Source organism: Spermophilus citellus (assembly GCF_964194105.1).
Source record: "Spermophilus citellus genome assembly, chromosome: 19".
Classification (NCBI taxonomy): Eukaryota; Metazoa; Chordata; class Mammalia; order Rodentia; family Sciuridae; genus Spermophilus; species Spermophilus citellus.
The window spans coordinates 10,891,814-10,915,296 of NC_138201.1; the positions used below are offsets into that span (position 1 = coordinate 10,891,814).

The following is a 23,483-nucleotide window of genomic DNA, read 5'->3' on the forward strand; positions in this document are numbered from 1 at the left end:
CAGTGGTAGAGCGCTTGCCTCACACGCATGAGGCACTGGATTAGATCCTCAGCACCACATAAGAATAAATAAATAAAATAAAGATATGTGTCCATCTACAACTAAAAAGTATTTTAAAAAGAAGAGAATAAAATTATGGCAGTTGCAGGTAAATGGATGGAGTTGGAGAATATCATGCTAAATGAAATAAGCCAATCTCAAAAAACCAGGGGCCAAATGTTTTATCTGATAAGTGGATGCTGATCCATATGGAGGAGGGGGGCATGGGATAAGAGGAGGAACTTTGGATGGGGCAAAGGTAGGGGGAGGGGGCAAAGAGGTAGGAAAGATGTGGAATGAGACAGACATCATTACCCTAGGTTCATGTATGATTGCACAAAGGGTGTGACTCTACTTCATGACAAGTCAGAGAAGTGAAAAATGCTGTCCCATTTGTGTACAATGAATCAAAGAGCTTTATACTGTCATGTATGACTGATTAAAACTAATAAATTCATTTTAAAAAACATTAAAACATATTTTAAAGGCTCTATAATTAAAACTGTGTAGTGCTGAAACATAAATAGACAAGTCTAGTAGGAAAGACTAGGAAGTCCAGAAATAGACCTAAGTGTGCATGGAAATCCAGCATAAGACTATATACTCAGGATAAATTCCCAGAAGTGAGGTTGGGGGCACAAAGGGTAAAAGTAGCTATTTTTAGATGGTATCAAATTCCCCTCCATTGGGACTGTTCTCTCTTGCATTCCCACCAGCAAATGAGAATGTCTGACCCACGGTATGTGTTGTCAAGCTTTTGATTTTTTTTCCCCTATTTAATAGCTACACTGGTATCTTAGTGAAGTTTTAATTTGCTTTCTCTTATTATGAGTGAAGCTTAATAACTTTTAAGTCCTTTATATATTTTTATGTGTTTCTTTTATTAAGATACAGTTTGTACATAATAAAATGTACAGATCTTAAATGTTTGGTTTAATGAATTTTGACAAATACCTCTGTGTAACCACCCTGGAGACAAGATCTAGAACATTTCCACCATTCCAGGAAACCCCAGAGTGCTCCTTTCCAGCTCCAGCTGCTCCACAAGCAGACACTTTCCGAGCTCTAATATCACAGGTTAGTTTGGCTTGTCCTTGGACTTTGTATAAAGGAACTGTTTGGAGATGCGTAGCTGATTATTTCGTGCGTCCAATTCTTTGGCTCAACGTAATTTCTAGGGCTCACCTATGTTGTGTGTTGAGCATTAGCTCCTTCATTTTTTATTACCAAGGAGAATTCTATTCTGTGCACATAATACAATGCTTGCAAAAATTAATTCTTTCCTTTTTTTCTTTTCCCACAGAGACCACTCAGGCAGCACCCTCCTCTTCTTGCTCCCGCAAAAGGAAGGAAAGAACAATCATCAGTGACAAATGGCAGCTGCAGCAAAGCAACACCAAGAGCAGGCGTCATCCTGGAGAGCGAACACTGCACCCGCTCCTCAGGCTCACTGTGCTCTTTGCATTCTGAGAAACTACTCTGGTAAGGAATGATCCCTGAGGATACAGTCTTCAAAACTGATTTTTATCTTCTTCTTTTATTTTCTCACTGTTGAAGTACTGAATTGCAAATATGGAAAGGGAGAAAAATAGAACGAATCCTGAGGTGTTGGATTAGAATGGTAGCAATCAATACAAGTTCATAGTTTCTAACATAGAGTAGCTGTAGATATATCTGTGTGTGTGTATGTACATATATACATCTATTCCTTAATCCTGTCTTCTGATATAGCTTGGGAGCAGCATCATTCCAACAGTAATGAGCACACCCACCACCTATTACCTTGGTGTCTTACTCTGTTTCTGTTGCTATGACAAAAATATTTGAGAGCCAGTAATTTATAAAGAAAAGAGGTTCATTTAGCTCCTGGTTTTGGAGCTGAGAAGTGCAAGAGCATGGTGCTGGTGAGGGCTGTCTGGCTGAATCACAAATGGCAGAGGGTGTCCCATATGAGTCAGCACGAGTCTGCTAGCTCAGGTTTCTCTTCCTCTGCTTATATAAAGCCTTTAATGCCTTCAGGGGGGCTCCACTCTCTGGCCTCATCTAATCCTGAGTACCTCCCAGAAACCTTACCTCCAAATAACACCAGCATGTGGCTTTAGGGATTAGGTTTCCAACACATGAGATTTTGAGGACACAGAGCACTTGGTATCCAGATACCATTCTCTATGAAAAAGAATCAAGGATCCCTGAACAAATGAGTAATTCCAGGGTTTGGGATGAAGATGGTACCAGGATAAGTCTGGAACATCTTCAGACAGTAAGGACACCTGCTAGAACCAACATGGCTATCTCAAAAGGACAGGGGTGCCAACCTGCAAGGGCCCTTGGCCACATTTTGGTCAATATGAACACCAAAATGAATAGATAGGAATATATTACAGTGTGTTGGGTTATTGTTGCTAATTGTTACTAAAATTGCAAATGTTGGGGAAAGCTTTTTTTAAATAGACTACCAATGAATAAATGCAGAATAAATGATAGAAAATCACCATTTTACAACCACCACAGTAATAATTGATTCAAGCAAAAATCACCATTGGGCAGAAGGTTTGAGACAACAGAATTTTCACAGGATCTCATGCAGATTTCTTATTAATTATACAAGAAAAATGTACTGCGTTATTGGTGGGCTTGGCAAGCACAGTCCTAACCAAGTGATCAAAGCTAACATCTCCAAACGATCATGCAACTGATATCATGTGCCCCCGGGGGAAGCACTGAGGAGTACGGAGCATTCCAGCCAAAGATGTTGATGCTAATCACAAGGAAAGAATCACTGAGTTCCAAATAAAGGCACATTTGGCAAAACAACTGGAACTTGGGCTCCAAAAATATCAGTGGTATGGAAGACCAAGAGAGAAGACTAAAGAAATAAGACAACTAAATGCAACCTATCAATAAAAGAGCAGGAGGAAAAAACACATATACCATCAAAGACCTACTGACGTGGGAAAATCTGAGTAGGGGCTATATGTTAGAGAATGATATTACATTATTGTTGAAAACGTTGGGTTTGTTAATTGTGTTGTGGGTGTGTGGGAAAACGTCCTTGTTCTTCAAAAATATATGCTGGAGGCAAGGCATAGTAGTATATGCTTGTAACCTAAGAGACTGGGGAGGCTGAGGCAGGAGGATCACGAGTTCAAGGTCAACCTGGGTGACTCAGCAAGACCCTACCTCAAGAATAAAATAAAAATGGCTGGGGATGTAGCTCAGTGGTCAAGCACTTGCCTAGTATGCAAGAAGCCCTGGGTTTAGGGCCCAATAGCACAGAAAGAAAAAAGGACAGTAAGGACACCTGCAAGAACCAACATGGCTATCTCAAAATACATGCTGGAATATTAAGGGGTGCATTATCATCAGTCCTACAATTAACTCTTAACTGGTTTAGAAAGTAAAATTAATGGGTGGTCCTCAGCCTGACCTCAGAGATATAAGTGTGCCATTTAATTTTGAAATACTTGATGTGGGGGTGGGTTCTATAATCTTAAGGTGATTGACTTCAAATGTAATAAATCATGCAGGAAACACTGCATGACTTCAAATTTAAAAAAAAATAATGGAAATGTTTTTTATATTGTTTGGTGATGCATAGCTGATTTTATATTGATTGTATTGTTTGTATACATATCAAACCAACAATAAAATAATTTAAAAAAAAAAAGAAAAAAAAAACGGATCAAACAGCATATTTCAAATATGTGCATTTTTTGTACTTTAATTTTACCTCAATAAAGCTATGGGGGAAAAGTTTTCTTTAAAAAAAAGTAAATATGTGTTTTGTGTATTTCTTCATATATATGTATACATATATATGCATAAAGTATATAAGAGTAAATATGTACGTTTTGTGTGATTCTTCATATACATATATATTCCTATCGTATATATAAATATTTATACACTCATACACATTTGGAAGAGAGAAAGAAAGTAAATATGGTAAAATGTTGACTGTTGACTCTGAAGGGTAATGAGTATTGCTGGTACAATTTTATTTTCAATTTTCTATAGGCTTGAAGTTTTTCCAAAATAAACATAGAGGGGAAAGCATTATTATAACACTAAATGGATACTACAGGATTCATAAAATGTTTTTCATTTAAAACAAGAAACTTCCAAAAGAAGTTTAGATGGAGCTGGATGTGGTAGTGTACACCTGTAATTCCAGTGAATCACAGCAACTCAGGAGGCCGAGGCAGGAGGATCAAAGTTTGAGGCCAGCCTCAATGACTTTCCAAAAAACAAAAAGGGCTGGGGATGTAGCTCAGAGGTAGTAGGCTCCCGATAGAACCCCCAATACTGATAAAAAAGAAGAGGAAGAGGGTAAAGGAGATGTTTAGACTGACTATGGCTACTTTGAGTTATGATCCTCGAGTCACAGAAAATAAAAACTTATTATCTTCAAAGCTATTTCAAGATGAAAGGTGCTTTAACAAGGAGGCATGAGAAACTCTGCTCTTGGACAAAGGATGCATGCCTTCAAGGCTGGCCAGCTGCCCAGGTTTGTTAGAGCAGGTCAGTGACAGGGCTGGAGCAGACCCACTTCTCTGGCAGTAGCAACCATACCTCAAGGAACTACCTCCTCTCACTCCATGGGTGTTTGCTATAGTTGCCAATCATGAGACTCTGCCTCCTGGACAAGTAACACACAACAGGCCAACAATGTCCCCTACTCCCTGGTCACAGTGCTCAGCCCCCAGAAGGGCAGGAGGCCCAGGCTGGACCAATCAGGCTCCTACCCTCCTGTTTTATTTATGGCTGCCGGGAGGTATTTGACTTATTTATGGATGCTCTTACTTTCCCCTGGGATCATCGGGGCAGAATGATGCAAACCTGGAGCTGTCTGTAACTAGCAACCAAGAATCCAAATTATTACAGTGAGCAGCTGGGCTGTTCTGCCTGGCAACTGCCGGCAAAAAGAAAAGCAGTCCACTTTGCTTTACAGGTCCTGCTTCACAGGTCCTCGGTGCCAGCTCCTTTAAGAGATCTCTGGCTCCTGGTCCCCTGGTTCTAAGTGACGGCACCATCTTATGTCACAGATTGAACTTCACTTGGTAGGCCATGGCGTAAATGCGTGTGTGCATGAAGCCCTCTGCCAAATGTCTGCTCAAGGCCCTGCCTTCTCTTCCGTCATTCATTCTTTCCATAAACATGGAAGGTCAACTCTAAGACATCGAGCCAAGTGCCATAGCAGAGTGCTTTCTGACATCACACTGGCTGCCTAAAATGTCCCCAAAGTCAAAAAATGCCGCTCTCTGGGCCCAGTCCCCAGAGATTTTTGCAAGAGATTCAGTGTGCTTAACAAGTCACCCAGGAAATATGTCTGCCTCTTCTGGTTTAGGAAACAGCCGCAGGGGCAGGCAGAGGTATCAAGGTAAATGTGGCTCCGATCGGTTTCACAGGGTGCATTGAGATTAGTGGGGAGGAGAAGGCCATTCCACTAATCTTACAAGGTCTTTACCCAGCTCTCTTGTAAAAGCCCATGTGTTCGCCCAACCTTTCAGAACTGTGTTCTCAGCCAGCAAGAGAACATTTGATGGAGCCGAAAAAAGCTCTACGTGACCTTTTTGTCAAATCAGAGTGTGCCATTTATAGTAACCTTGTGGATAAAAAGCATAGTGTATTGTAGTCATTGTGAATATCGTTCACTGGCTACCTGCTACATGCCAGGGGACTTAATAACTGCTTGAGGTACATTCTTATTTAACCCTCTAAGAACCCTGGAAAAGTAGGACTGTTGTCCTTATTCCACAGATAGGGAACCAAACTTAGAGGGGTTAGTACAGTCTTTGGGTTTCATCCCATCCCCAGTCCTGAGGTTCAAACCCAGGGCCACAGGCAAATGTTCTCCTTGGGATTTTCTTTTTTTAACGTGTTTTTGCAAGTGATTATTAATATACATCAATTAAGTTGCAAAATTTCCCCTTGTACGCCATTTATTTGACAAATATTGCACATCTAGTATGTGCATAGTCCCTGCCAGATGTTATACAAAGGATTTTAAAATATCACAAATAACTCTTCTCTGTAAGGTGCAACTAATTTGGTTAGGAAGGATGACCTAAGGAGAGTTTTGACATTCATTTGCAGTAGTTAGTTATCAAACTGCAATTGGGCTTAGACTTGTGCAAGTCTCTGCTCTTCCTGAGCCCCTTGGGGTGAGACTCCATAGATTCCATTTTACTTATCTTTGCATTCCTAGCACACAGTAAGTGCTTACTCAGGGCTGGCTAAATCACTGAACCAGTAAGTTAGAAGATAACAGGCATGAACAACATCCAAGTCCTTTCCTTATTCAGATGCCAAGGATTTAGTGCCATTTGCAAATGAATCTATACCCAGAAAAAGAAAATAGCTATTAGCTATCACATGCATCTGAAATACCCCCCAAAGACCCCTATCAGAGGCCTGGTCACCCTCCTGTGGTGCTATTAGACATGGCAGAACCTTTAGGAAGTGGAACCTAGTGGAAGGAAGTTGGATCATTTGGGGACATGTCCTGAAGGGGATATTGGGACCCTGGCCCCTGTTCTCTCTTTTCACTTCTGTCCACCATGCAGTGAATACCTTCCTCCGTTACACACTCCTGCCCTGGTATGCTACCTTGCCACAGGCTCAAAGGCCACAGGTCCAAGTGACCATGGACTGAAACCTCTGAAGCTATGAGCCGAAATAAATCTTTCCTCCTACTAAATTGATTTGCTCAGGTATTTTGTCACAGTAACTCAAGGCTGATTAACCAACTATTTTGCAGCTAAGAAAACTTTTCAAAATAAAGAGTATATTCCATAGATAAATATCCTGGGGTATTTCCCACCTGGCATTTATGACTGTCTCAGGAGACATTAATAAGTATTTCTTTAAAAAGAAAATTTTATAATTTTCCCATTCATCTATTGAAGGGCATCTAGGTTTAGCTATTGTGAATTGTGTTGCTATAAACATTGATGTGGCTGTGTCCCTGTGTCCCTGTAATATGCTGTTTTTAAGACCTTGGGGTATAGACCAAGTAGAGGGATAGCTGGGTCAAATGGTGGTTCCATTCCCAATTTTCCAAGAAATCTCCATACTGCTTTCCATATTGTCTGTGCCAATTTGCAGTCCCATCAGCAATGTATGAGTGTGCCTTTTCCCCCACATCCTCACCAACACTTATTGTTGTTTGTATGCAAAATAGCTGCCATTCTGAGTGGAGTGAGATGAAATCTTAGAGTGGTTTTGATTTTAATTTCTCTAATTGCTATCAATGATGAACATTTTTCATGTATTTGTTGATTGTACATCATCTTCTGAGAAGTGTCTCTTCAGGTCCTTGACCAATTTATTGACTGGGTTATTTGTTTTTTTGGTGTTTAGGTTTTTGAATTCTTTATATACTTTAGAGATTAGTGCTCAGGGACACAGCCACATCAATGTTTATAGCAGCACAATTCACAATAGCTAAACTGTGGAACCAACCTAGATGCCCTTCAGTAGAGGAATGAATAAAAAAAATGTGGCATATATATACACAATGGAATATTACTCAGCAATAAAAGAGAATAAAATCATGGCATTTGCAGGTAAATGGATGGAGTTAGAGAAGATAATGCTAAGTGAAGTTAGCCAATCCCCCCCACAAAAAAAATGCTGAATGTTTTCTTTGATATTAGGAGGCTGATTCATAGTGGGATAGGGAGCAGGAGTATGGGAGGAATAGATAAACTCTAGGTAGGGCAGAGGGGTTGGAGGGGAAGGGAGGGGGCATGGGGTTATTAATGATGGTGGAATGTGGTGATCATTATTATCCAAAGTACATGTAAGAAAACACGAATTGGTGTGAATATACTGTGTATACATCCAGAGATATGAAAAATTGTGCTCTATGTGTGTAATAAGAATTGCAATGCATTCCACTGTCACATATAAATAAATAAAACTTTTTAAAAAAAAAGAATTTGACAATCTAATCCATGTGGGATATGCAGGATTAAATAGGGTCTTAGAATTTCTTTACTTCAGGAATTCTCAGAGTCTTTACTGGACTGCATGTGCACAATGCATGAACCAGAAGATGCAGGTGGGGCATTTAGTAATCTACCATAGATGGTAAACATCATTTTCCAAATTTATTTGACTTTTTAGGGCAGGATTGGAGGGAACAGAGGCCAGAGCCAGAACTAGAATAAGGCAAATGAGACCTACAGGGCCCCATATTTAAGAAAATATCCACTTGCAAAACACTTGTAAACTCTTGAGACCAAGTCACATTTGTATCCTAACAGCTGAGCATGTTAGCCACTGGAGAAGATGAGATAGGACGATTGCCAGACTCAGCAATTTAGTGAGACCTGCAGAAACTTAACAAGGACATGTCTCAAAACAAAAAAAAAAATAAAAAATAAAACGAGGACCTGCTAAGTAGCTTGGTGGTAAAGTGACCAGGGATTCAAAACTCACTACCAAAAAAAAAAGTACCCCAATAGCCAGGTATGATGGTACATACCTGTAATCCAAGCTTCTTTGGAGGCTGGCAGGAGGATGGCAAATCTGAAGCCCAGCACAGGAAACTTAGTGAGACCCTGTCTCCAATCAATCAATCAGGCTGGGGGTATAGCACAGTGGTAAAAGCCCCCTGGGTTCAATCTCCGGTACCACACATACAAAAAAATTGTACCTTAAGTATGTCACTTGCCTGCTCCCAGGCTCTGACCAGAAAGAATACCTCATACCATTAAGAAAACTAATGTTCCAAATACATGATTTGGGGAGCATTCTGCAATATGTAGCTACATTTCTGAATCTTTTTTTTTTTTTTTTTGAGTGAGGGTGTACCAGAGATTGAACCCAGGGGCACTTAAACCACACCCCAGCCCTTTTAATTTATTTTTTTTTAATTAGAGACAGGCTCTTACTAAGTTGCTCAGGGCCTTGCTAAGCTGCAGAGGCTGTCCTTGAACTTGTGATCCTGCTGCCTGAGCCACTGGGATGATAGGTGTGCACCATGATGCTGGCTTCTAAATCCTCTTTTCTCATTTCACAGTGGTTCTGGAGTGGTGTCCCTTTCTGGCTCTGCCCCTGAGGCAGAGCCTTCCACGAAGGTCTGGCCAAAGGCTATGGGACCTAGCTGGTGTTCTGAGCAGGTGAGGCTGCCCATTAGACCAGTTCAAGGAAAGCAAGCCCAAGTGGAACTTGTCTGTTTCCCACACCAGAAGGAGCTGCTCAAAGCTCGACCCCCTTTATTCTTGAAAACCAGGGAGAGCCTGAGAAAGTCAGCAGAGGGTTCCCTAGCAACTAGGCCGGTGTTTGGCACCCAGAAGTTGAATGAACGAAGAACAAACAAATGAATGAATGAACAGAAGAGAAGCCAGAAGAGGCAAAGAAGCAACTGATAGGAATCAGGGAGGCCCCAGCCTCTGTCTAGAGTCCCTTTGCTGAGCCGGAAGTTCTGCTTAGGTCGGGGCTATTTTCCATTTGTACAGTCTCCTCATTAATGTCCCTCCCAATATAAAGTCCTGTTTGATCTTAAGAGTTAATGACTAAAGCAGGGTGGGGCAAAAAGAACAAACTGTTCAAGAAAGTGTGTACACTCTGCAAACTCACTTTCTTTCCCTCACCCATTTTCTGTCTTCTGGTTTCTTTAAATCCATGAAAAGAATCATTTTGAAGGGCTTATGGAGGCATAGTCCAGGGGTACTTAATATGCTCTGGGGTTCAGTGTCTTGGCCCCTCCTTTTTTCTTGAAGTGAAAATACTTCAGGGTAAAAACAATCTAAATAAATATAGTAAAAATATATGGCTTTTAAATACTACATTGGCGTGATAACCATGTCCATTCAGGTGACATGCTGTACTATGACATAACAAAAAAAGCTTCGAATGATATTGGCCAAATTATATTGTTATATTGTGTACATGTACAAATATTTTATAATGCATTCCACCGATAAAAATATGGGAAAAATAATAAAAATAAAGACGAAAAAAATCAATAAAGTTTTGTTTGTTTAGTAGTTGATCTAATTAGACTCTGTTATAAGCAACAGATATTAAAATAGTTCTATGTCATCACCCCATTCACGAAAGAATAAACAGCCAAAAGAACTCTTCCTAAATTGTCATAGGTAGTGAAGTGTCTTGGCTTCAAAGGGCATTCCTGTAGACAAGAAGAATCGAGGAAGCTGAACTATCAACAAACCCCATGCAGTGTTAAAGGTGATTGAGTTTAACTTATTTTTTTGTTTTATTTTTGGTACTGGGGACTGAACCCAGGGGCACTCTACCACTGAGCTGCAAACCCAACTCTTTTTATTTTCTATTTTGAGACAGGGTTTTGCTAAGTTAACTGAAAATCTCACTAAGCTGGTGAAGCTGGCCTCAAATTTGCAATCTTTGTGTCTTGACTCCCAAGTTCCTAGGATTGCAGGTGTGTACCACCTCGCCCAGCTAATTAAGCTTAACCTGTAACCATTGTCAAACACCACCCAAGTGTTAACTAACCACTAAGAAAACGCCAGCCAGGTTTGGTGGCACATACCTGTAATCCCAGCTACTAGGGAGGCTGAGGCAGGAGGATCACAATGTGAGGCCAGCTTGGGCATTGTAGTAAGACTCTTGATTTCAAAATAAAAAGGTCTGGAGCGTAATTCAGTGACAGTTCCTTTGGGTCAATCTCCAGTAATTAAAAAAAAATAAGTAAAAATTTTAAAAAGAAATAATCCAGCCCTTGGGTGCCACTACAGTCTTTTCCTGTGCCTCTCATCCTATAATTGTGACTCTTGAATCACACTGGTCTTAAATCTGGTCCTGAAACAGGCCGTAGTCTTAACTCCTCTTGTCTAGATTTCGTCTGTCTCAGAACCTTGCTCAGTTCCATCATGTCCAGGAATGAAGAAATCTTCTTTATTTGTCTACTTATTTACTGTCTACCTTCCCCCCAAGGAGAAGGAGAATGGAGGGTCATGTTTGTATCTCCAGTACCAAATACAGGGCTAAATGCAGTGGGGCATTTGTGAGGGGCTGAGTCGTACCCTCTCCACTTCCAATTCCATTGTCAAACCCTAACCCCCAGTGTGGTGCTGTTTGGGTTTTGGGGGGAGGGTGGGAGAAGGGTGGGGGAGGCTTTGGCAGGTGGTTAGGGTTAGATGAAGTCATGATGGGACTGGTATCTTCATAGGAAGAGAGACACCAGCGTTCCCTTCTGCCAGGTAAGAAGAGGGGAAGGTGCCCACATGCAACTATAGGGCAGAGGGCATGGCTCTGTGGTGAGGGGCTTGCCTACCATGGGCAAGACCCCAGGTGCCATTCCCAACACCACAGGAAGAAAGAGAAGGTGGAGGGGGGGAAGGAGGGGAAGATCGAAGGAAAGACAGGAAAAAAGAAAAGAAAGAGTTAACTGTGTTTTGCAATAAGAATGAGTGGTTCTAGATGACATTTCTTAATGCCCATTGGTCAAAGTTTCATACTCTGTTGGGCCATTGTGATATGGAGCTTGATTAAACATGACTCGTCTATTTTTCTTTGCTACCCTTATCGTATATCCCTATTAGTACTAAATGGTATTGAAAGGTACATCCAGGCAAAGTCCATGTGCACAGCTGGCCACCAGATCAGACATCTTCATTAACTTAGCTTATCTGTTAAATAGCTTTTTTTAAAAAAAAATCATTGGTCAACTGTAATTGTTTGAATTGTTCAGAAGTTTTAACACTGAATTGTTCAGAGTTCTGAACACTCCCTTGGAACTGCGTGAGCCTTTGTAAAACGATTTTATACAGGCTAAATCGAAAAATGTATATATATTCTTCTAAGACTCTAAGGAATAATACTTCAAAAATGGGTTTGAGCTAAGCACATGGTACACCCTATAATCACAGCAGCTTGGGAGCTGAGGCAGGAGGATTGAAAGTTTGAGGCTAGCCTCAGCAACTTAGTAAGACCCTAAGCAACTTAGCAAGACCCTGTCTCAAAAAAAAAACTTTTTAGTCCTCAGGATAATGTATTTTCATATAGCCTTGAACTAAAACTTAAAATTTCCTTGTTTACTTTTAAAAAAACTATTAGTTATTCTAGGCAACCTCATAAGCTGGGAAAGGTCAAAGAAATGCTGGGAAGTGATACTGACCAAATTATGTTGTTATATTGTGTGCATGTATGAATATGTAACAACAAATCCCATCTTTATGTACAACTATAATGCATGAATTTAAAAAAATGTGTGTGTGGGGGGGTCAATTTTACCTTTTTCTGGGCAAAAAGTTAGGACTCCTAAATTGTTTCCTTAAGGATGGTCCCAAACAGCAATTAACAATTTATATAGACTTACCCAGTCTTAGAACCCAAGTTCATCTTTAGTACATTTTGCAGAGAAAAGTCTATTGATGCTACTGATGTCTAAACTACATCCATGTGACTAAATGCTCAGACAGGCTAAGCAATTAGTAGCATTACATTAATAAAAATAAACAGTAGTCACAAACATAAATTGAGTCATTCTTATATGCTAGGCACAGTAAACAGTATGTTAAATGAAAAACTGAATTCTACCTTCACAATGGCTCTCTGAGTAGACACTACTGTCACTCTATATTACAGATGAGCCAACTAAATCTTTAAGTAAGAAGTGGAGGCTGATCAAGAATACTAACACCATTGCCAGGTGTGGTAGCATATGCCTGTAATCCCGTAGACTTTGGAGGCTGAGGCAGGAGAATTGCTAGTTTAAGGCCAGCCTTAGCAACGTAGCAAGGCCCTAAGCAACTTAGCAAGATCCTGTCTCAAAATAAATTAAAAGGGCTGGGGGTGCTGGGGTTGTGGCTCAGTGGTAGAGCACTTGCCTAGCATGTGTGAGGCACTGGGTTCAGTTCTCAGCACTGCATATAAATAAATAAGGTCCACTGACAACTAGGAAAATATTTTAAAAAGGGCTGGGGTTGTAGCTCAGTAGAGTGCTTGCCTAGTATGTGTGAGGCACTGGGTTCGATCCTCAGCATCACATAAAAATAAATAAAAATTAAAGGCATTTTGTCCATCTACAACTACAAAAAGTAATTAAATATATATACATATATATAAAAGGGCTGGGGATGTGGCTCAGTGTTTGAACACCCCTGGGTTCAATCCTTGGTACAACTACAACAAGAACAAACTAACACTGTTGACAATGACTGAATAAACTTGGTTTCAGTGCTTAAGAGAACAAATTATTCTCTAGTTAAAATGCCCTTGTTTGTAGGTAGAGAATGATGATTTTGAATAATTTTTACTTATTAAACAGTTGCCCTAAGAGAAAAGAATGTGATGACGTAACAACTTACTTCAGGTTACTTATAGTTTCGAGGTCATAAAATTGCTATTTCTACGAGAGTATGATCTTGAAATTTTTGTTCATACAGTATATATTTGGTAGATATTAGACACTCAGGAAATGTTTTCAATTAAATAAATGAAGGAAGCCCCTCACATTTTCCTTAATTGGATGTGGCCAAATCATCAGACTCCCCTGCTCTCTGTATTTCTTTGAGTGGTAAAGTTGCATTCAATAAAATCTTTATCCTCATCTAGATTTCTCCATGTGTCTTCCTAACACAGGATGAGGTGATTTGGACCTTCATCATCTCTATCTGAGATTAGGATGGCACAGACAAGCACACACAATGAAGGAAAATTTATTCTCTCTTCTGTGGATTGGATTCATTCATTAGTAGACAACATGGGACTGGTAGCTAATATCAGAGCTCTACAGTCCCAATTGCTAAGTCTCTTTTGGTGAAAAGCAAACAAATGTGGTTATTGGAAGGTAAACAGGGGTGGTGGGATTTGGGCACTAATTTGTAACCACTCCATGAGTATTTTCTGCAGTTGTCAGTGCCACCAGTAGTCTATTTAGATAGCCAGACTCTGGGGTTCCCTAATGCCACCCAAGCCACTCTATCCTTTTCCCATCCTTCCCTCCCTACAGAAGTCAGAGGGCAGAGCTGTCAAAGGCCTGGTTTTGTATGGCCACAAACTGCCCAGCATCAGCTCCCACTACAAAATAAACTTAAACCCCCACCTGAGAAGGCAGTCTGAGATAAGACAGGTATGGTGGCACACACCACCTATCCTCCTGGCAGCTCAGGAGGCTGAGGCAGGAGGATTGTGTGTTCAAAGCCAGCCTCAGCAACTTAGCAAGACCCTGACTCAAAATGAAAGATTAAAAAAAAAAAAGGCTGGGGATGTGGCTCAATGGTTAAGCACCTCTGGGTTCAATATTCCCAGCCCAAAAGACAGATGAATAAATAAAAGAAGGCAGTCTGACAGGCTGCCTCTCCTAGATTTCTTCAACACTAAACCCGCAGTATTCTTTGCATGACTGCCAGCCACATTCTAGCTACCTCCAGTTCTGCACTATTGGTTTTCTTTGGTCAATATGATGAAAATCTTTCCTGTGTTCCCTTGACACTAAAAACTCTCCTTAGCACAAAGGGATTGAGTTCTATGGCTATGATCCACCTAAAAATGAAGGCTGGCATGCTTTAGGACATTACTGGTCAGTCACGTGTCATTAGCACTATCTGAGAGTTTGTTAGAAATGCAGAAGCTTCAGCCCAACCCTAGTTCTACTGAGAAAGAACCTGAATTTTAACAGGATGCCCAGGTAATCGGTATGCAGAATAAAATATGAGAATTGCTGTCCTAAGAGGCAGAGTGGGGAGTGGGATGTTGTCCAAAGAAAGCAGCACATTGTAGCCTACAATCCATTCTGGGAAAATAAAAGCCACCTTGCCTTAATCTGTGTGTGTTTGTGTGTGTGTGTTAGCACTTCTGCACTACACAACAAAATCCTCATTTTTTTTTTCCTTTTTAAAATCCCTGTGCTCACCTCTAATCCCAGTGGCTTGGGAGGTTGAGGCAGGAGGATCCTGAGTTCAAAGCCAGCCTCAGCAACTTGGCAAGGCCCTAAGCAAGTTAGCAAGAACCTGTCTCTAAATAAAATATTTTAAAAAGGGGCTGGGGATGTGGCTCAGTGGTTAAGTGTCCCTGGGTTCAATCCCCAGTGCCAGACACACACACACACACACACACACACACACACACAAAACCCCTGTGCTGGCCTCAGCTTTAAAATTTGCAGCTCTGATGTGATTGGTCTCTTCTTTCTGATTCCCACATACCTTTCATCTCTAAGAGGCTGTCATCCATCCATCCGTCTAGGGCATTTCTATCTGAATCAGATGGATAGGGTTCCAAGGGACCACTGTTCTCTAACAACCAAAACAAGGCAGGTAAGCTCAAAATAATTGCTTTTTAAAACCCATCAAGAGCAGGGTCAAGCCTACATGAACTGAACTCAAGAGAGCAGCAAGTTCTCTGCAGGAGGGGAGACACCCAGGGTCATTTTGTGATGGCAGATGAAGAATTTGTGACCATCAGGTGAGGACTTAACTGAAATGGTAACAAACTCCTAGGCTGAGGAGCCCCCACCTAAGTGAGCACGCACCTCTTGCCCATCAATGCTGAGGGCAGGAAAGAAGGGCTCAGGAAGACTCTGTGAGGCATTTGGGGTTCTCACAGAGTCCAGAGAGCAGCCAAAGCTGGGGGAGTGAGGGCTGAGGGAGCTCTTCAGAGATGCAGAGAGCAGGGACAAAGGGCAAAAAACAATAAAAAAGGCTATCAGCTGGGCTGTGAGCAGGATGAGATCTGTCGCTGTCTTGAAACCTGTCAGCTCAGTTTTGAAGTCCAGGCAGATCTCAAGAATCTCACCCATGCTGAGGTCCCAGACTCTGCCTAAGGCAAAGCATTAATCCCACCCTCAAAACAGCTAAAAGCGAGTGACAGGATTTCATTCTTTTTCATAGCTGAATAATATTCCGTTGTATATATAAACCACATTTTCTTTATCTGTTCATCTGCTGATGGACAACTTAGATGATACTGTAACTTTGATATTGTCAATAGTGCTGTAATTCAGCCATAAAAGACTATAAACCTTGTCAGTATTAACCAAACTACTATGCATAACATTTAAGCTCTAAAAAAAAGGACTATACTCCTGTCATTTATGGCAACATGGATAGAACTGGAGAAGATTATGTAAATGAAATAAGTCAGGCAAAGAAAGACAAGTACTGCAAGACCTCTCATGTGGAAGCTGAAAACACTGATCTCATAGAACTATGGGGTAGAATAGTGGTGACTTGAGCTGGGAAGAGCAGGAGCAGAGAAAATAGAGCTAGGGAGGATAATGAGTGCAAGATTACAGTTGCACAGGAGGAGTAAGTTCTCATGTTCTACAGCATGGCGGGGTGAATGGTCACAGAAAAATACTGTGTGTATGCTCATGTGTATGTAAGAGACAGAGAGAAAGAGATAAAATAGGATGATTTTTTAAATGCAGCATACCGAAAGTGAGACAGCACACGGTAGGAACAGAATCAAAGAATAACTAAGATAAGTAAAACTTACACACCAATATGGGTTCGATAAGCCCAAATTTAAACCAATAATAATGATTCTATCAAACATAAATACAGTAAGCCCTTTAATTAAAAAGTAGAGATTAAGCTGGGTGCAGTGGCACATGCTAGTAATCCCAGCAGCTCAGGAGGCTGAGGTAGGAGGATCACAAGTTCAAAGCTAGCCTCAGCAACTTAGAAGGCCCTAAGCAACTCAGCGAGACCCTGCCTCAAAATAAAACATAAATAAGGGCTAGGGTTGTGTGGCTCAGCAGTTAAGTGACTCTGAGTTCAATCTCTGGTATGAAATTTTAAAAAGTATAGATTATATTCAGGCCGGGTGGTGCACACCTCCAATTCCAGCAACCTGGGAGGCTGAGGCAAGAAGACTGCAAATTCAAGACCAGCCTGGATAACTTAGCAAGCCCCTGACACAAAGTTAAAAAAAATTAAAATAACTGGGGATATAGCTTAGTGGTAGAACACCTCTGAGTTTAATCCCTAGTACCAGAGAGAGAGAGAGAGAGAGAGAGAGAGAGAGAGAGAGAGAGATTGTCAGCTTAAAATCAATGCAAAATCCAACAATATGTTATTTCTGAATACAAAATTCAATTATAGGAGCTGGGTATGTAGCTCAGCAGTGAAGCACTTACCTAGCACATATGAGGCACTGGGTTTGATCATTAAAATAAATGAATAAAATAAAGGTATTGTGTCCATCTCCAATTAATTTTTTTATTTAAAAAATTCAATTATAAAGGCACAGGTTGAAAGTATAAGGGTAGACAGAAAAAAGTATACTACACAAACATGAAATATAAAAAGCAGGCTGGGGTCGTGGCTCAGTGGTAGCACGCTTGCCTAGCATGTGTGAGGCACTGTGTTCACCACATGAAAATAAATGAATAAACATAAAGGTTCATTCACAACTAAAAAAAAATATATATTAAAAAAACAATTTCATCTCACTCCAGTTAGAATGACAGCCGTTAAGAATACAAACAACAATAAGTGTTGGCCAGGATATGGGGGGAAAGGCACACTCATACATTGCTGGTGGGACTGCAAATTGGTGCGCCCAATCTGGAAAGCTGTAGGAGATTCCTTGGAAAACTAGGAATGGAACCAACAGTTGACCCAGCTATCCCACTCCTCGGCTTATACCCAAAGGACTTAAAACAGCATACTACAGGGACACAGCCACATCAATGTTTATAGCAGTACAATTCACAATAGCTAAACTGTAGAACCACCCTAGATGCCCTTCAGTAGATGAATGGATAAAGAAAATGTGCTATATATACACAATGGAATATTACTCAGCATTAAAAGAGAATAAAATCATGGCATCTGCAGGGAAAGGGATGGAGTTGGAGAATATCATGCTAAGTGAATTAAACCAATCCCAAAAAACCCAAATTCCGTATGTCTTTTCTGATATAAGGAGGCTGATTCATAATGGGGATGGGGCGGGCAGCATGGAAGGAATAGACAAACTTTAGAGAGGGAAAGGGGAGGGATGGGGGTAGGAAAGATAGTGGAATGAGATGGACATCATTACCCTAAGTAAGTATATTAAGACACGAACAGTGTGACTCTACTTTGTTTATAACCAGACATGAAAAATTGTGCTCTATTTGTGTAATATGAATTGTACTGCATTTCGCTGTCATATATGACTAATAAGAATAAATAAAATTTTAAAAAGCAGGTGTAGTTATCAAAGTAGACTTCAAAATAATTATATTACTGAAGATTAAAAAAGGAGAAAAGTATTAATGATAAAAACATCAAGAACATGTATAAATCAAAAATGTATATGCAACTAATAATAGAACTTTAAAATGTATAAATCAAAAGTTTACAGACATGGACAAATCTACCACTGGCTGCAGAGATTTTAACTCTCAGTATGATGAGATAAATGGACAGTAACTCTCAGTAACTGATGAGTAAATGGACAAAAAAATAGTTAGAGCTACATTATATTTTAGCAACACTATCTACCAACTTGGTCCAATTAATTTTATGAAATAATATACCAACAACTGTAGAATATACATTCTTTTAAAACTCATCAGGAACATTCTTCAAGATAGACTGTATGATGGTTCATGAAAGAGGTTTTTTTTTTTTTTTAAAGAGAGAGTGAGAGAGGGGGACAGAGAGAGAGAGAGAGAGAATTTTTTTAATATTTATTTATTTTTTCTTAGTTCTCGGCGGACACAACATCTTTGTTTGTATGTGGTGCTGAGGATCGAACGCGGGCCGCACGCACACCAGGCAAGCGCGCTACCGCTTGAGCCACATCCCCAGCCCCATGAAAGAGGTTTTAAGGGCTAAGGGTATAGATCAGTAGTACAGCATGTGCTTAGCATGCATGAGACTCCAGGTCCCAACCCCAGCACCAGATGGGGTACAGGGAGGGAGAAGTTTTAATAACTGTCAAAGAATTAAACTCTAAGAGTGTATCTTCTGAATCAATACTAACAAATTAGAAATCAATAATAAAAAGGATACCTGGTACTACAGACCTATTTGAAAAACAGCTATAATGAAAAGTAATGACCATACTAAATGATGGCAGGGATGCAGAGAAACAAGATCTGTCACACATTGCAATGGGCAGTGTGAAATGGTACAGTTACTTAAGCAAAGTTTGTCAGTTTCCTAAAAAACTAAAAATACGTTGCTCATTGACCTAGTAATTAAATGAACCCCTAAGTGTCAAAGAGAAAGAAAAACAACAACAAAACTCCCTGATGTCCACAGGAAAACATGTACACAAATGTTCATGACAGGCTTATTGCTAATATCCCCAAACTGGAACAACATGAATGTGCTTAAGTGGATGAATGATTAAACAAACTGTGGTATACCTATAAAATGGAATACTAATCAATGATGAAAAAGAAACTTACTATGTATGCCCAATTACTATATTTACACAATTACTCAGATAAATCTCAAAAGACGCTAGGTGAAAAAAATATAAATCTCAAATGCTTATAAACTATATGATTCTATTTATATAATATTCTTTTTTTTAAGAGAGAGTGAGAGAGGGAGAGAGAGAAAGAGAGAGAGAGAATTTTAATATTTATTTTTTAGTTATTGGCGGACACAACATCTTTGTTTGTATGTGGTGCTGAGAATCGAACCCGGGCCGCACGCATGCCAGGCGAGCGTACTACCGCTTGAGCCACATCCCCAGCCCTATATAATATTCTTTAAATAATAAATTACAGACATGGAGAACAGATTTGTGATTGCTAAGGGTTAAGAATAAATATGACTACAAAGGGACAGCATGAGAAAATTTTGTTGTGAAAGAAAAATTCTGCATTCTGATTATGGTATTGATTATACTAATCCTATTAAAATATTAGCAAGAATAGGGCTGGAGTTGTGGCTCATTGGTAGAGCACTCGCCTAGAAAATGTGAGGCCCTGGGTTTGATCCTCAGCACCACATAAAAATGAATAAAATAAAGGTATTGTGTCCAACTAAAAAATAAATATTTAAGAACTATTAGCAAGAATAGTTAAAGAAGGAAAAAGAAGCTGAATCTAAAATGTACATAGTAATGCAAGGAACCTAAAATAGCCAAACCAATCTTTAAAAAGGAAAAAGCTGCAAGATTTGCACTAGTTGATTTCAAGATTTCTATAAAGCCCCAGTAATCAAGAAAGTGTGGTATTAGCAATGCCTAGGCAAATACACCAAGGGAAGAAAATAGAAAGTATATAAGTAGAACCACATATGTATGGTGGATTTTCAACTAAGTCATAAAGTCAATCCAACTAGAAGGAAAAGCCTCTTTAAACACTGCTGAAACAAAACACTAAATCTTAACTCTTTTTCACTCCACAAACAAAAATTATTTCAAGATAGATCACAGACCTAAATATAAGAATTATATCTATAGTCGGGTATGGTGGCACATGCCTGTATATCCAGCAGCTTGGGAGGCTGAGGCAGGATCTCAAGTTCAAAGCCAACCTCAGCAACTTAATGAGGCCCCAAGCAACTTAGTAAGACTCTGCTCAGAATACAAAAATATAAATAAATAAGAAGGGCTGGAGATATAGCTCAGCAGTTAAGCACCCCTGGGTTCAATCCCTTGTACCAAAAAAAAAAAAATCATACCTATAAAGCTCATAGGAAAAAACATAATAGAATATTTTTTACTTCAGTCATCCCCAAGTTTTTGAAAAAGATGTATACACTTACATATACACATACTGTAAAAGAAAATATTGACAAACTGAACTTTATAAAAATTTAAAATTCTAATTATAAAAGATAAACAATAAAATCATGTTGCTGACCAAGTACTTGTATTTAAGGAACACTTACAAATCAACAATAAAATAAAATATCCAAATTGCAGGATATGAGGTCAATATAGATAAATGAATTATATTTCTATATACAACATTTTTTAAAAGGTGAATAATCCAATTTAACAACCAAGCAAAAATTTGGACAAATACTTCACAAAAGAAGATATATTAAGGACCACTTAGCGCCTAAAAAGGTGCTCATCTTCATTAATATGCAGGAAAATGCAAAATAAAGCCATAATCAATACCATTTCAGACCCATTAGAATGCTCAAAATAAAATATGAAAATCTGTCAAGACTAATGTTGTTGAGGATGTGGAGCAATTGGAAACTTCGTATATTGCTGTTGGTATTGTAAAATGGTAACACCCCTTTGGTGATCTGTTTGGCAAATTGTAATAAAGTTAAACATATATTTAACCTATGACCCAAGAACTCCACCCCTGATATTTAGCCAAGAAAACGTACATTCACAAAGACTCCTATAGGGACGTGAACTGCAGCCTCATTCCTAACCATCCCAAACTGGAAACAAACCAAATACCCATTCAGTAGAGACTAGGAAAACAAGTTGTGTTAAATGCATACAATAAAATATACTCAATAATAATATTAATAATAGATGAATTTCTGATATAGGCAACAATGTAGAAGAATCTCAAAAAACATGAAGCAACAGAAATTTTGCTCAAAAGAATACATTCAGGCAGGTCGAGCAGGCACATGCCTATAATCCCAGCAGCTTTCCAAGCTGGGGAAGGAGGATCCCTGCCAGTCTTGGCAACTTAGCGAGATCCTCTCTAAATAAAATATAAAAAAGGGCTGGGGATATAGCTCAATGGTTAAGCACCCCTGAGTTCAACCCCTGGTACAAAAAAACAAAAAACATTCAGCTGGGTACAGAGGTGGGAATCTGTGAGCTGTGAGGCCCAAGCAGGAGGCTCCTGAGTTCAAGGCCAGCCTAGGCAATTTAAGTGAGCTCTGTCTCAAAATATAAAAACTAAATGGTCTGGATATGTCACTAAGGGGTAGAACATTCCTGGTACTATAATAAATGAACGGGGAAGAAAGATTTATTTTGGCTTACGATGTCAGGGGTTCCAGGCCATGATTAGCAGGCCCCTTGCTTTGGGCCTGTGATGAGGAAAAACATCATGGCAGGGAGCCTGGAGTAAGCTGAGCTGAAGAGGAGGGATCCTCACTAATATGTCTATCAAGGGCACGCCCCCAATTACCTAACTTCCATTCACTGGGCAACTCCTCTTAAGGGTACCATACCTCCCAATAGCCCCAGGGGCCCGTGATCAAGCCTTTAGCAGGTAACCACTTAAGATCCACACTTTAACAAGAAATGTCTGTGAAGATACACACATTGACCAAAATTCATGAACCCTACATATAAGATCTTGTATTTTAGTGCTCGCTTCGGCAGCACACATACTAAAATTGGAACAATACAGAGAAGATAAGCATGGCCCCTGCGCAAGGATGACACGCAAATTCATGAAGCGTTCCATATTTTTTTAAAAACTCAATTGAGAGTATCACTAACAGAGTGGAGCAAGTAGAAGCCAGAATGTCAGATAATGAAGACAAAATATATCATCTTGAAAAGAGTCTAGCCAACTCAGAAAGGCTGGTAAAAAATCACGAGAAAAATATCCAAGAGTTATGGATAACATAAAAAAACCAAACTTACGAGTCATCGGGATAGAAGATGGTACAGAGATTCAAACCAAGGGAATGAGTAACCTGCTGAATGAAATAATTACAGAAAACTTTCCAGAAATAAAAAAGGAAACAGATATACAAATTGAAGATGCATACAGGACACCAAGCACACAAAATCACAGTAGACCAACGCCAAGACACATTGTTATGAAGATATCCAATATACAGAACAAAGAGAAAATATTAAAAGCTACAAGAGAAAGGAGACAGATTACATTCAGGGGTAAACCAATAAGGTTAACAACAGATTTTTCATCACAGACACTGAAAGCAAGAAGGGCATGGAACAATGTATTTCAAACACTGAAAGACAATGGATGCCAACCAAGAATTCTGTATCCAGCAAAATTAAGCTTCAGGTATGACAACGAAATAAAAATCTTTCATGATAAACAAGAGTTAAAAGAATTTGCAGCCAGAAAACCAGCATTGCAAAGCATTTTGAGCAAAACACTACACGAGGAAGAAATGAAAAACAATAACCAAAACCATCAGTAGGAAGTGCCTCGGTAAAGACAGAGGGCGAGGGGAAAGATAATCATGGAGAAACAAACTAAATTTTTTAAAAAAAGGATAAATAATCAAACATGGATGGAAATACAAACCATATATCAATAGTAACTCTGAATGTTAATGGCTTAAACTCTCCAATAAAGCGACATAGGCTGGTATCATGGATTAAAAAAACAAATCCAACAATATGCTGCCTCCAGGAGACACTTCTGATTGGAAAAGACATACACAGGCTGAAGGTGAAAGGATGGGAAAAAATATACCATGCACACGGTCCTCGTAAGCAAGCAGGGGTGGCCATCCTCATATCGAATAAAATTGACTTCAAGACTAAGTTAATCAAAAGGGATAAAGAAGGACATTATATACTGTTAAAAGGAACCATTCACCAACAAGACATAACAATTATCAATATTTATGCACCAAATAATG

The 23,483-nt window shown here is 39.6% G+C and overlaps 1 long non-coding RNA gene across 1 annotated transcript in view; it reads left to right on the forward strand.

Moving 5' to 3' along the window:
- The first annotated feature begins 739 nt into the window (after nt 1-739).
- LOC308638531 overlaps nt 740-23,483 on the forward strand; it is a 28,968-nt gene continuing 6,224 nt past the window's right edge. Inside the window, exons 1-3 of the long non-coding RNA XR_014019866.1 lie at nt 740-778; nt 1,045-1,116; nt 1,343-1,521. This is a non-coding gene — a long non-coding RNA (uncharacterized lncRNA). The remainder of the gene's footprint in view (nt 779-1,044; nt 1,117-1,342; nt 1,522-23,483) is intronic.